Genomic DNA, 15,431 nt, shown 5'->3' on the forward strand with positions numbered 1-15,431 from the left:
GAGGAAACGAACTTAAGTCTCTTTTGTCCTTCTGCCATATGCAGCAACAAAGCACCATCTTGGAAGCAGAGAGCCACCCTCACCAGAACTGAATGCAGGCACCATGACTTTGAACTTCCCAGCCTCCAGAACTGTGAGAAATAAATTTCTATTCTTTATAACTTACCCAGTCTCAGGTATTTTGTTACAGCAACACCAGTGGACTAAGTTACAGTCTCAGGAAGAAAGCATGCATTCCTCTTGTCTCCCAATTAGTGCTGCCAGGACCTCCAGAACTCCAGACGGATTCGCCTGGCTGACACTTGAAAGATTTTTGCTCTAACCTAATAGAAACGACAGACTGGCAAAGCCATAGTTAAATCAGTTGGAGGAGCCACAAATCAAATCATCTTTACAGAAAGGTACAAAGTTAACAAGTCCAAATGGTAATGAGGTTTGGGGAATTTTTTTTTAGTTGGGGGGTGGGCATTGTTGTTGCTGTTTGGCTTTCTAGACCAGTAAGCCTGCCAGCAGGAATTGCTTACACACAGCTGTCATTTGGGTTCAGAGTGACTCAGAACACTCATAAAGAGATATAAACCACACGTGCCACCACATGCTTCTGGGCCACCCATGACACAGAGTATATCATTCATTTTCTGACACTTCTTATTTGCCATCTGCTCAGGGAAACCTCCAGAGCAAATTAGTGTGGCCCTCACTTTCACACATTAAAATCTACAGTTATGGGCACAGTAGCTACCATGTGACAAGCATAGTGTTGGGCATTTAACCAATGTTTTCTCATTTAATTCTCACAACATCCTCAAGCAATGCTCTCCCTTTATGCAAATGAGTTTGTCCAAAGGCACCAGGCACCAGTGGCCAGGGAGAATCTAATCTCAGATTTGTCTGGAGCCAAAATTCACACATTTTTGCAACATCATGCTGAGCTAAGGAGAAGTTTGCTCACAGGTCCCTCCCCCAACCCCACCTCCTGGCTCACCTTTCCGTGTCCTCTTTGCAGCCTTTCCCAAGCACCCAAGGCCCAGGTGTCCACCTTTTGGGCCTTGACTTAGGTTTCTATAAAACAGAGTTTTTCCTAGTTCTGTCTTCTCTCATCAGGGATTTACCCCACAGACCATGACACTATGATATCAGTATCTTCTGTATCTTTGCAGGTCTCTCTAGGTACATGAGATGAGCCACAATAACCTGATTCAATGTCATGGTCTTGATACTTAGCATAGCTTTATATTCAATGCCTCCCATAAAATCTCTTTGTATTTTAAGAGGAGCCATTATTAATAACTCAAAAGAATGATTTATGAAAGCACAGCATTATCTAAAATTAATACACTATAAATGAAAAATGTGCTACAAATGGAGACTTTTCCTCTTTCTATAATTTCTCTCATCCTAATCTGGAGGCCCTATACTCACTTATAGCAGCTGGTAAGAAATCTTGGAATTTTCCAGTATAAGGTAATTTTTTTTTCTGGTAAATAACATCTCATATCTCACAATCTAAGTTTTAACTTCTTACCTATAGTATTTCTTTCCTCCAAAGTGTCTGCCTTCCTTATCTTTCCCCATAGATGTGAGTGCACATGGAAATTTATGGAGCCTCTCAGCATTGTAGAAGAGCCTCTGTTTCTTCTCACTGGTTCCTGCCCTCCTCAGCTTGGTATATAACTCCTGAGGGCTGGACACCAGGTTGCTAAAGGATCCAGTCCCTGCTCTATAACCTAGGAAGAACTTCTACTTCCCCTTCCTGTCCAGAAGTAATATTCCCAGGAATCACCTTTTTCTCTCCTGCCCTATGGACTTCAGATGTATCTCTCTGCCTTTCACTATGGCAATAAATGTCACTGATTTGCTTTAATGGTAGAAAAGACTACAGAGAGAGAGAGAGAGTAAAACTAAAAAATGCATTAATATGGGAGAAAATACACCCAGAGGAATTTTTAAAAATAGTTTCTCCATTACAGAAGCAAAACTAGAGCTGGGTGGTTTATACTGGGTGATACAGTTTGGCTGTGTCCCTACCCAAATCTCACCTTGAATTGTAATAATTCCCATGTGTCAAGTGTGGGACCAGGTGGAGATAATTGAATCATGGGGGTGGTTTTCCCCATACTGTTCTCATGGTAATGAATAAGTCTCATGAGATCTGATGGTTTTATAAATGGGAGTTCCCCGCACAAGCTGTCTTGCCTGCTGTCATGTAAGACGTGACTTTGCTCCTCATTCACCTTCTGTCATGATTGTGAGGATTCCCAGCCATGTGAAACTGTGAGTCAATTAAACCTCTTTCATGTATAAATTACCTAGTCTCAGGTATGTCTTTATTAGCAGTGTGAGAACAGACTAATACTATCTCCTCATGTGGATAGCAAAGGAGTGATTCTACTGCATTAATATTAATCTCATTAATTTAGCATCATTTCAGTCCTGTTTTAGCTCAAGTCTAATTGGAGGAGAGTAGATAGCAACCAGCTACAATACAAAAAGCAACCATGTGGAGTCAGAGCTAGATTCAAATCCAAGTCTCATCACTTCATACAATGTTACCTTTGGGCAAGTTATTCAATCTCTTTGGGCTTCAAGTGGCCTTTCAAAAATGTCATCTACATCACAAAAGTGTTGCTGATATTCAGTGAAATATTCCATATGAACCCCCTCACAAAGGACCAGGAACATAGTAAGTCTAAATACATGTTTGTTTCCATTCCTCCACCATTTTCCTTTATAAGATGAAGTGAGAAATTATATGTTCCCTGGGAAATGGCTATCTGCAAAGACTTGTGGCATTCTACTTTCTGGATATATTGCCTCATGTCTGGCAAACTGTACTGATTTAAAACTTCCAACAGAAGAAGGAAAAACTAATTTGGAAGGGCTAATCAAGACTCTCCATAGTCCAAAAGGGATGATTTCCCAGTTGTGCAAAGAACCAATAAACCTCCATCCTGAAGACAAAAGTAATTTTATGAAACTGCATGAAGTTTCTCTAGAGAGAGAGACTTCACAAAGCCCAGTGGCCACAGCTGTGCAGTGGAACTGAACTACTTTGAATCTCTGCCATCAAAGGAAAGAATCTCAGGATTTTCTGCTACAGAAGCATGATCGTGTTTAAATTCTTAAAATGCTGCATTAGCAATAATTCTCCACAGAAACAGACTCTCTCTCTAGAGTTGAGAGAGAGAGAGAGAGAGAGTTAATATAGGAATTGGCTCACGGGACAATGGAGGCCAAGAAGTTCAAGGATCTGATGTCTGTAAGCCAGCAAACAAAGAAAGCCAATGATGTACTTTAGTCTGAGTTCAAAGGCCCAAGAATGGAGGTACTGATTGTATAAGTCCTGATCCGAGTCTAAAGGCCCAAGAACCAGGAACACTCATGTTAACAGAAGATGAATAGGCCAGGTTGGTGGCTCACACCTGTAATCCCAGCACTTTGGGAGGCTGAGGCCAGCAGATCCATTGAGGTCAGGAGTTTGAGACCAGCCTGGCCAATATGGTGAAACCCTGTCTCTACTAAAAATACAAAAATTAGCTAGACATGGTGGTGTGTGTCTGTAGTCCCAGCTACTCGGGAGGCTGAGCCACAAGAATGAACCCGAGAGGCAGAGGTTGCAGTGAGCTGAGGTTGCGCCACTGCACTCCAGCCTGGGTGACAGAGCAAGAAGAAAAAAAAGAGAGAAGATTAATGTCTCAGCTCCATAAGGAAAGAGAAAATGTATTCTTCTGAAGTTTTGTTCTATTTGTGTTCTCGATAAATTTGATGGTACCTACTCACATTGGTGAGGGTGATCTTCTATACTCAGTCTGATTCAAATGCTAATCTTTTCTGGAAACACCTTCACAAACACACCTAGAAATTATGTTCTACCAGCTACCTGGGCATCCCCTAGTCCAGTCAAGTTGACACATAAAATGACCACCACAATTCCACCTCTTATCAATCAACCCATATACATCTTTTTAAACCATACTTAATCTTCAATTAAAGACAATAACAGGGTCATAATTCTGCCTAACGTGATACAACTATCCTGCATACAACTGAAAACACACTAATCCCTTCCCTAGAAGTGGAGGTAAAGTATTTGAGTGATGTTAACTCTTCCCCTTGATATCTTATAACTTTACTTCTATGTAAGATTAATAATACTTAAATACTATGATATAAAGTCAATGCATTTTATGTTACATAAGGGAATAAGAGAGTGAAAAATATTTGCTTAATTTATATATATATAAATTAATTTATAAATATATAATATATATTCCATATATATTCAAATATAATATATATATACATATATATCCACACAAATATATTCACTACAAAACAAGGAGAAAACACTCATGGCAGTTATAGCCCTCATTTCTGTAACTGGTCACTTATTCTTAGCTGGTATTTATAAATACCTTCTTCTACTATTCATTCTGTATTCACTTTGCCTTCAGCAAACACCTCAGCTGGTCATGGTTTTTCACCTGGCAGGGTGATCCAAAGCTGAAGGGCCTGGTCATTAGTAGACCTTGAGTCCTGGTCATTGAGTTGTTATAGTTTTATATTGACCATAATCACAGCGCATGGTGACACTAAAACATACCTGAAGGATCTCCTGTTTTCTGGACATACTCTTCTCCATCTCCATTATGGAATAATAGTCCAATTCCTCTTGGTGGTCTGAATCAATCACCTCAGTCAATATCATACTTCCATTCTTTACCTGTTGACTCAAAACCAGAAGGAGCCCAAACTGACTGGGCAGCAGTCTTAACTTTCAGTTCAATGGAAGCATCATTATGTCTCCTGGTGAAAGCATTTCTCCCTCACAGCTAGAGACCTTTAGGCCAGCAGAATATAAGGTCATAGGAATGGGAAGCAAAAATTTTGCTAGCTGGTCACTAAGGGTAATGGTGAGTGGTTCCACTTCCATTTCCACCCTTTGATTCTTCAACCCATGAATCCAGTCTATGGAAGAGACAACACCAAATATTGGACACTGACTTAGAGCACAGAGAACCTTGTCCCAGCACTCAAGGTACTGCCACCTAACTGGCACTATAACTGACTCTTCACAAAGGTATTGCAGCATTTTATCAAGCCATCTGCTTCAGAATAGTGGGGAACATGGTTAAACCAGTGAATTACATAAGCGTGCATTTATTGCTGCACTTCTTTTGCTGTGGAGTGAGTTCCTTAATCACACGCAATGCTGTGTGGAATGCCACGATGGTGGATAAAGCATTCTGTAAGTCCACAGATGGTAGTTTTGGCAAAAGCACTGTGTACAGGGAAGGCAAAGAGAAGTATCTATTCCTGAACAAAACACTGCCCCTTTCATAATGGCAGCAGGCCAATGTAATAAACATGACTCCAGGTAGCTGGCTGATCACCTAGGGATGGTGCCACATTGGAGGTTCAGTGTTAGTCTCTGCTACTGGCAGATTGGACCTTTAGCAGTGGCCATAGCTAGGTCAGCCTTGGTGAGTGAAAGTCCATGTTTCTGATCCTGTGAATAACCTCCATGTCTGCCACCACGGACACTTTGGTCATGAACCCATTGGGCAATGACAGCAGTGGCTGGGGAAAGAGGCTGAGTAGCATTCACAGAAAGGGTCATCATATCTACTTGATTATTAAAGTTCTCCTCTGCTGTGGTCACCTTTTGGTGATCGTTCACATGAAACATAAATATCTTCACAAGTTTTGCTGATTTGGAGACATCTATCCACATTTCTCTCTCCTAAATTTATTTGTCACCAATTTTCCAATTAAGTTCCTTCCAAGTTCCTGACCATCTGGCCAAACCACCATTGGCTACAGCCTATATATTAGTATTTAATCACACATCTTGCCATTTCTCCCTCTAAGCAAAGGGAACAACCAGGTGCACTGCCCGAATTTTTGTCCACTGTGAGGAGCTCCCTTCATGACTGTCCTTCAGGGATGTCCCAGAGAGTGGTTGTAGTGCTACAGCTGTCCACTTCTGGGTGGTGCTGCATATCATGCAGAAACATCTGTAAACCAGGCCTAATTCTTCTGTTCCTCTGCCAAATGATCATGGGGAACTCTCCATGAAGCCATAGGTACAGTCTGGGAGAGAGAAAGCAGTGTAGCAGAAGGGAGGACCATGGACAATTGGGCAACTTCTTCGTGTAAGGTACTTATGCCTTCAGAGACTGTTAGAGCTGGATCACATACATACCACTTCCATTGATGACGAAGTGCTGCGTGCATGCCTAACTTTATGGCTTGGTGATCAGATAACACCCAGTTTATTATGGGCAGCTCAGGTCACATGGTAACTTGGTGCCACATGGTTGAACATTCAGTTTCTACTGATGCCCAGTAGCAGGCCAAGAACTGTCTCTCAAGAAAAAAAAAAGTAGTTATTTGCAGAAGATGGCAGGGACTTCCTCCAAAATCCTAAAGGCCTGCACTCCAATACACTTATATGGACCTGCCAAATGCTTCAAACAGAATCTCAGTTCACCACTAATATATCAAGCACTATTGGATATGTTAACTCTTATGACTCAAGTAACAGAGCAGCTTGCACAGTAACCTGGACCTATTGCAGAGCCTTGCTTTGTTCTAGGCTGCAGTCAAAACTAGAAGCTTTTCAGGTCGTTTTGTAAATGGCTCAGCAAAACACACCCAAATGTGGAATATGTTGCCTCCAAGATCCAAAGAGGCCCAATATGTGCTGTGTTTCTTCCTTGGTTGCAGGTGGTGCCAGATGCAACAATTTAACCTTTACCTTAGAAGGGATATCTCCATATGCCCCACACCATTGGACACATAGAAATTGCATTGAATTAGAAAGCCCTCGAATTTTTGTCAGATTTATTTCCCAACTTCTGACACTTAAAGGTCTTATCAATAAGTCTAGAGTGGTTGCTAATTCTCATTCACCAGGTCCAATCAGCAAAATGTGATTAATGTAATGGGCCAGAGTGATATCTTGTGGGAACGAAAGGTGATCAAGATCCATGAAAACTAAATTATGACATAGAACTGTAGAGTTGACATACCCTTGAGGTAGGAGAGTGAAAGTATGTTGCTGGCCTTGCCAACTAAAAGCAAACTGCTTCTGCTGGTCCCTTCTGCTGGTCCCCACGGACATGGATGACGAAAAAGCCATTTCCCAGATCAATAGCTGCATATCAGTGCCAGGAGATAGTTGATTTTCTCAATAAATGGAATCCTATCTGGTACAGAATCTGCAACTGGAGTCACCACTTGGTTAGGTTTATGATAATCCACTGTCTTTCTCCAAGACCTGTCTATCATAGGCCAAACAGGATAGTTGAATGGAGATATGGTGGAAATCACCATGCCTGCATCCTTTAAGTTTCTGACAGTAGCAGTAATTTCTGCATGTAGAATTGCTTCTGATTTGCTATTTTTCTAAGTAGAGGTAGTTCTAATGACTTCAATTTGGCCTTTTCTATCATAATAGCCCTCACTTCACAGGTCAGGGAATGAATGGAGGAATTCTGCCTGCTGCTAAATATGTCTATTTTAATTATGCATTCCAGAACTGGAGAAAAAAAAAAAAAACACAGGATAGATTCAAGGACCCATTGGACTCACTGTGAGACAAATCTGAGCTAAAATTTTATTGATCATCTGACTTCCACAAGCCCCTACTCTAATGAGAAGACCACTGTGATGTTTTAGGTCTCCTGTAATCAGTGGATAGACAAAGCCAGTGTCCAGTAGACCCAAAAGGTCTGATTATTTGCTTTTCCTCAGTGTACAATTATCCTTGTAAAAGGCCATAGGTCCCTTTGAAGAAGGATAGGAGAAAGATTTGACAGTATAAATTTTTAGTATTATGCCATGGTTCTTCCAGGGGACCTAATCTCCCCTTCACTCATGGGGTTCCAGGTCTGTAAACTGGCTCATCTGGGAATTGATTGAGGGGCCACATCTCTCTGTTTTTATGATTTGAGTTAGACTTTTGTTTTTTGGCCTAGAAATGCTCTGCTTATACAGATCAATTAAGAATTTAGTAGGCTTCCTATCTATTTCACTTTGAGAAACATCATGATTAACTAGCCAACACCATACATCTCCTGGAGTCAGACTATTCTGGTTGCTGCTTTGACTCTGCTGTTCATTATAATAACCATGCCCACTTTGCTTTTGGTGGTTAAGTGCCACTGCCACCACTTGACTCCTGCCATATTCTGGGATCTAATTATTCCCATTGCATTTAGGTTTTCCAATCGAATGACTGTGGTTCCCATTGTAAGGTGGGGCCTACAAAAAAGAGCAACCACAAAGCTCGACAAAGATGCTGGGTATCCCCTCGACATTTATTTATTTATTTATTCAAAGTATTTCTCAAAGTACTGGTGAAAGGTATGTCTTCTGGACCGTTCCAGCATAGGTGAGTAAGGTAAATGACAAATCCACTCCAATCTTCCAATCTCCTTAAGCCTTTGAATTTCTTCCTCTCTATTAAACTAAGGGAAGTCAGGCATTTCCAATTCATTTATGGTGGACCATCGTTTCATCTTTGCTTCACCCAACCAGTTAGAGCCCTTTCTGCCAAGCCACAACACTGAATGCAGAGTCTCTGCTCACTGAGCCCATATCAATAAATTCAGCCTGATCCAATTTTATGTTCCTTCTACCATTGTTCCACACCCTTAATTCCCACACATGTTCCACATCCATAATTCCCACACGTTTCCTGGATTTCTGCTTGTATGAACTAATAACCCCAAGTAGTTCTTTTGGAATTCAGTGCACCCTGTTATGGGTCATACTTTGTACCTCACCTTTAGAGCCCTGCTGGGACTTGTGTCCAGTCATAGGTCTAGAAGAAAAGAAGGGTGGTCATGGTGAGTCCTGTGGAGAATCAGAATTGTCTTGCATGGCAGTTCTCTCAGGGGAGGCCATTACCATTTCCTCAAGCAATGCAGGGTTAAACCCCTCAGACAGAGGTAGACAGGCCAATACTACTGACACTGGGGAGGCTGCTGTCAGTAGGGCTGAGGAGGCCTCTTCTACTGGGGCTGGGGAGATATTTCCCTCTGGCAAAGAAGATTCATCAGAATTTAGGGGCTCAGTATCTCTAGGTTCATCAGGGTCTTACCACATGGCCCTATCTCAAATTACAGGATCCCATTCTTTCCCAATCAATGCCCTCACTTTAACAGTAGACACCCTGGGAGGCTGGGATTTCAACTTGTGCTGTAATTTAGTGAATCATCAGATGAGGTTCTGCATTCAGCTTTCAGCATTTTCAGCCCTGTAACTATTGGAGATAAGGTTGTCCTTCGGGGCACACCTGGAAGCTCTTAGGTCATTTGTGATTCTTCACCTGGGAATTCAACTCCCTGAACTGAACTCATTTCTTTTTTTTCCACCACATATCCAGTAACATTAGGAGCAACCAACTGGCATCATTATATTCCTTATTTTTCCATAAATGTTCAAAAGTATCATATAGAGAGTCACTTAGCTCACAACACAATACCTACTAGTGAGCAGTCTTTAGCACCACGTACAGTACAGATGATCCTGCTTCACCTCTGGCCTCACACATTGGACAGGGGGAGGGAGAGGGTACTTCATCCAGTGGCAGCCAGTTTATAGATTGAAAAGCTTGCTCAAAAAGGAGAGCTGTCCAATAAGAGTCTTTCTCCACAGAATCTGAATGAAGAAAAAGGAAACAGTCAGGTAGCCACAGGAAATAAATGTGATAGGTATTTGGGAAAATATAATTAAAAAGAAAACTTTCTCCCTACCAAAAAATCTTCTCCCTAAAGATAGTTGAGGGGGGAAAAATAGCGCTTGTATTATTGAATAAGTATTGGCAAAAAACAGAACTTCAACAAATTTAGTTTAAAGATTGAATTGGCTTTTATTAGCAATTCATGAATCAGGCAGCATCCTGTCTAAAAATAGAGGAAGCTCTGTTGGGTAAGGTGGAACAGTTGGTTTTTGTAAGGTGCTATCTTGCAGAATAAGGAAACAGAATAATACAAAAAAGTGGATTGGTTCACATCAGGTTACTTTAGGTTACTTTCATTCTTTCCTATAGTGCTGGCTTAGGTTGGCTGAGCCCTTTCTGACTGGTTGCTGTGAATCTCTTGTTTGATTATGTGGCACTTAGCATGAATGACTCCATTTTGGTTTGGTCTGTTGAGGCCCAGTGCGGAAGCTCAATCCAAACCTACAGCCTTCCATAAATTTTATTTAATAGCATTAAACCAGAATGTAATGTGCACCACTAGGGGATTGCAAAGACAGAAAGAAATCTCACATTTTTATATAGCCAAGCAGCCACAATCCATTACATATGTGTTTTCAAGGTAGGCAATAACTAGTCCTCAAATAAGAGGACTTGACAGCACCAACTGTCACACAAAGTTCATCCTAACTTTACCTAGGCATGGGGTTGACCACCTGTATTAGCTAATTGGCTTTATCCAAGGGAAGAAACCAACTTCTCATGTCTTATATTGGGAGGCAGTTTTGCAACTTGGAGCAAGATATTCACTGAAGTCAGACTTCTACCCTGACACAGAAACTGGGAGATGGGGGTGCTAAGTCCTTCGATGTTTACATTTCAAAGAGATGGCTGCCAGGTCCTTGGGAAAGACATTCCAGGATAACAAAGCTGAGGAAAGTCCTACCTAATCTTCAAAAGATTTAAATACATTTCAAAGGGAGAAGAAAATACTTACAACTAGAAGTTTTCTAAGGTAAATGCTTAAACAAAAAGGAAGAGAGGAAAATCTCTTTTCTTATTTTCAAGAGGAATAATTAAGCCTTTTAATTTTAGTCTGTACATAGTAATTCCTCAATTAATGTAGTAGATAGGCTCTTGGAAACTGACTTTAAGCAAAATGATAATGAAACCAATTTTACCATAGGCTAATTAATATGAAGAAAGAGTTAAGTTTCTATGACATTTCTGGTCACAAAAACATTACCAAACCTCTAACAAAAGACTGAAAATACTTCTAATGCAAAACCTTCAAATAAATGAGAGCTACATATACATTTAAGAAAGAATAAAAACAAGTAAGATAATTATTTACCCAATTTCTGGAATCAGTGAGTGAAGGCAACCATAGGTAGTTTCCATCAAGGAATAAATGTTTTCACAGCTAAAATCATAAGGAGCACCCCCAGTCACCAAGTGGCTTAAAAAACCAACACTCACACATATGGCGGCTCACTGAGTGCTTTGTTGCTGCACCCTTTATCGTTGTGCCTTTGTATGATAATTGTATACTTTACACACTTTTATTTGGGAATGATTTATGTTTACTCATCTACTCATTTTCCAACCCATTCATTCCAGTTCAGGGTCATGGGTGGCTGTGTAGCCCATCCCAGCAGCTCAGGACTCAAGGCCAGAACAAGCTCAGGACAGGACACCATCCCATTGCAGGGTACACTCACACACACACACCCACTCTCACTCACACTGGGACCACATAAACATACCGTTTCACTCCACGTGCACAGCTTTGGGATGTGAGAGGAAACCCGAGTATCCAGAGCAAACTCATACAGACATGCGGAGAATGTGTAAACTCCACACAGGGAGTGGCCCCAGATGGGAATCTATTTTTTTCTTCCAATGTTAAAATGAAACAAAGTTATGCTAGGACCCACTGCATTTTCATGAAAAGGTTCTGTTGTAGAGGCTGGAGGGGTCATGAGAAACCTGTGTGAGCTGGAGTTACGTGGTAACACAAACAACGAATAAGCAGAAACTGTAAGGTAGACAGAAGACACTTATCTCAAGATCCATGTAAAGATCTATAATTGAGAGAGTGCTAATAGAGATGCATGAGAAGCAGGCATGTGGCAAACCACTGAGACTATCTGAGCAAATTCACCACTTTGCTGTTGCAGTTGCCTTCAATACGGAACCACCACTTTCCAGGCTTGGCTGTCCGATATCCCTGAGCTCCCCTGTGTGTATATTATTACAACAACCACCACTCCCTTCCTCCATATACACACCATTACTTGAAGTAGCATGAGGTGGGTCTTCATTTCATGGCTAAAAAAGTGGTTGCTTAAAACATGATGGAAATACTTTTTCCTGAAGGGCTTTCTGGAAAACCTGGGATGCTACTGTGCTGAACACACTGTCATCCAGATAAAACTGACTCTTCCTGGGGAGCCTTGACATCTGGAACATGGGAAGTTCATTCTGTGGACTCAGGGTCACTCTGACAATACTAAAAAAGGCCTACACAGTGTTATATGCATGCAAATAAATGTCCTCAGGTGAATGAAGGATCACAAATATAGTAGCTCTGGTTTGTGAAAGGCAATCTTTGATTGTCTTAAACAAAGGGTTTTTCGTGTTGTTGTTTTTTGTTTTGTAAGATTCTTGGAATCTGCAACTCTAAGCAAAATGACATGTGATGACCTTGGCTATACGTTGTTGGTAAGACCTCACTGGTAAGAATTTAATAGAATTAGCCTTTATGCAAGATATTCATCTGTTGGTCTGTTGCTTTGCTTATTTGTTCAACCAACCAACAATTACCAGGCCATGCAGGGTTCTATGAACTGAGAACACAACAGCTGATAAGCTAGACCAGGGCCCTGCTGTTGAAGCCCTTATATCCCACTGGGAGACAGAAAACAAGCAGAGGCATATAAAGACATAATATATCAGCTGCAAAGTTCAGGGGGAAATAAAGCAAGGGAGGGTGGATACTATCTCAGACACTGTTCAGGGAGATCACATATTATCTTGTGTTCATTATCACTTAGGCCAGCAGTATGAGCTAAAACGTGGCAAATAACATTTTTCCAAGAGTCAGAAAGAAAGAAAGCACTGTAGATGACTGGAGTTGGTTTCTCTAAAAAGTAAATATGAAAATTTCCTTTCTGGGCTACAGAGGTGTGGCAGCTTTTAAGAACCTTTTCTCTAGCTTCCCTCAGAGATCACTTAAAGAAGCTAAGTGAGGTATCTAGTCTTTGTCATTCCTGTTAAAGATTTCATCACTGAAGGACCCCTGACACATCTTTCAAAAGTGATCCAATCATAATGCCCTATAGGAGGGCAGTGCTGCCAAATAGGGAGAGCATCAGTCTAGCCACCCAGAGATTCCAGATTGATGCCAGATACTTATTTTTATCCTTATATGATGTGTCTAGTCCACCTGAAGTCTCAGTATCAGTCTCAAATAGATGAGATCAGGGAGTTAAATGCTGTGCTTTGTGTGAACTTCAATACAGTGAACACAAAACCACTTCTGGGGTTGTAATGCAGCTGATTTCATGCATGCCTGCTTCATATATGTCTGCTTAATAAGTAAGATCAAATCAAATCAAATTATTTGTAACAGCACTGACTTCCTTGTCCTTGATAGGCTTCTCTTTGAAGCAAACAAAGTGGAAGAAATGGTGATATAATTTCTGTTATAATCTGTCTTGTACTATATTTGGTGAAAGTGAACTGCTTTTTATAAAATAAATGGCTAGGGCTGGGGAGTTTTAAAATAACTCTTACAGGTAAAGGTTTTGAGTCCCTAGAATGAAATGCTCAATAAAGCAATTACTCCCCTTGGTGGCTTTCCAGAGTCCTGTACCTTTGGGATTCACTTTCCCTTCTCTGTGTTTGCACAGTAGTCCCTGGAGGACTCTTGCTGAGGACACTTAGTGATGAGACATTACTTGTTGAGGCTCATACTCCCTTCTGGGAGAAGCACTATACCAGGATTCCAACTCCATCTCATCCCACACACGGAGACTTCACCATCCTGGCAACCTTACTGTGCTACCTTTGACCACAAAATAGGTAAGCACTCACGGCCAGACATCATAAATCTTGTATGATGAGGATATTACAATGTTTGGCACAATCACATTGTTTGAATTTATAAATGATTAGAGCAACAGTTTGTATTGTTCATATTAAAGTGAACTCACAGAATTATTGGAAGTTAGAAAAAAATAAAACAAACGCCAAGTAAAGTGATAAATATTAAATTTTGGAGTGTCCAGACACCAAATGGGAGTACAGCCAAATGCAAACTCTAGTAAAGAAAACAGGCAGGGCGTGGTGGCTCACGCCTGTAATCCCAACATTTTGGAGGCCGAGGCAGGAAGATAACCTGAGATCAGGAGTTCAAGACCAGCCTGGGCAAAGTGGTGAAACTCTGTCTCTACTAAAAATACAAAAATTAGCTGAGCATGGTGGCAGGCACCGGTAATCCCAGCTACTCAGGAGGCTGAGGAAGGAGAATCTCTTGAACCCGGGAGGTGGAGGTTGCAGTGAGCCAAGATCGCACCATTGCATTCCAGCATGGGTGACAAGAGTGAAACGCTGTCTCAAAAAAAAAAAAAAAAAAGAAAGAAAGAGAAAGAGAAAAGAAAATACATCTAAGTTGAATTGTGTGAAACAGGCAGCCCTCTATGGCATCAAGTGAGTGGGGGGTGGTAACAATTGTCCAATGAAAGCAGATGTTCTCTGTCAAGAAAAATTGGGATTAAAGAGGATTTGGGCCTGATTCATCCAAATAATTACAATAGCTAGAGCACTCATTTCTCATACTCTGTCTCAGTCCATTTTCTACTGCTATAACAGAATACCACAGACTGAGTAATTTAAAAAAAAAAGTGTATTTGGCTCACAGTTCTGGAGGCTGGAAGTCCAAGAGCATGATGCTGGCATCTGGCAAGTGTCATCCTATATCAGAAGAATGGAAGCAGGAAGCAAGCTTGCAAGACTTGCAAGAGAGAGAAAATTGGGCCAACTCACCCATTTATGGGGAACCCACTCCCATGACAATTAACCTGCTCCCATAATAATGGCATTAATTTATTCATGTGGGGATCTGCCTAATCACCTCTTTATGGTCTCACTTCTTAACATGGTACAGATTAGGACACCAAAGCCCATTGTGTCTTGGCAATTTGTCCATAATCACACAATTAGTAAAGGATTCAGTGAGACCCTCCACTCTCCTCTGATAACTCCAGGTCCTTTCCAGTGCCATTCTACTGCCTCTTGGTCAGCCTCAAACCACCACATTCTATATCACATTCCATATCATGCTATTGGCTGGAATCCCAAGCCTGGTTTCAAAGACCTACCCCTCTCAACAGTAATATCATCCTCAGACTGTGAAGAGTGCTATGGTTTGAATGTTCCCTCCAAAACTCAAGTTGAAATTTGGTTGCCATTTGCACAGTCCATAGAGGGTAATAACTTAGAGTCATTAGCAAGATTAAGTTTATGGGATGTAGAAGATATTCTATTAGAGTTTGAGAAGAAATAACTTATATTTCTATTTGCATTTTTATCTTGTTCTCTTTTTTAATGTCTATTTTTGTATATATGTTAATGCACATGGTAATACGGTGGTACATAGATAATTTAAAAATTGTGTGGCCAAAATAGTGTGAAGACCACTGGTTTAGAGCATTATGAG

General features: G+C 40.9%; 2 long non-coding RNA genes across 4 annotated transcripts in view; both read left to right on the forward strand.

Annotated features, from left to right (window-relative positions):
• LOC131381814 (uncharacterized) overlaps positions 1-5,971 on the forward strand; it is a 36,738-nt gene extending 30,767 nt beyond the window's left edge. Inside the window, exons 5-6 of one of the 2 annotated variants that reach the window (XR_009210763.1) lie at positions 45-133; positions 256-5,971. This is a non-coding gene — a long non-coding RNA (uncharacterized LOC131381814). Of the gene's footprint in view, positions 1-44 lie in introns of both variants that reach the window. The other variant, XR_009210762.1, reaches the window with a different exon arrangement.
• Positions 5,972-9,319: 3,348 nt separating this feature from the next.
• Positions 9,320-15,431, forward strand: part of LOC116457926 (uncharacterized) — a 28,619-nt gene continuing 22,507 nt past the window's right edge. For both annotated transcript variants that reach the window (XR_009210761.1, XR_004245150.2), the window contains exon 1: positions 9,320-13,795. This is a non-coding gene — a long non-coding RNA (uncharacterized LOC116457926). The remainder of the gene's footprint in view (positions 13,796-15,431) is intronic.

Source organism: Hylobates moloch, unplaced genomic scaffold (assembly GCF_009828535.3).
Source record: "Hylobates moloch isolate HMO894 unplaced genomic scaffold, HMol_V3 SCAFFOLD_18, whole genome shotgun sequence".
NCBI lineage: Eukaryota > Metazoa > Chordata > Mammalia > Primates > Hylobatidae > Hylobates > Hylobates moloch.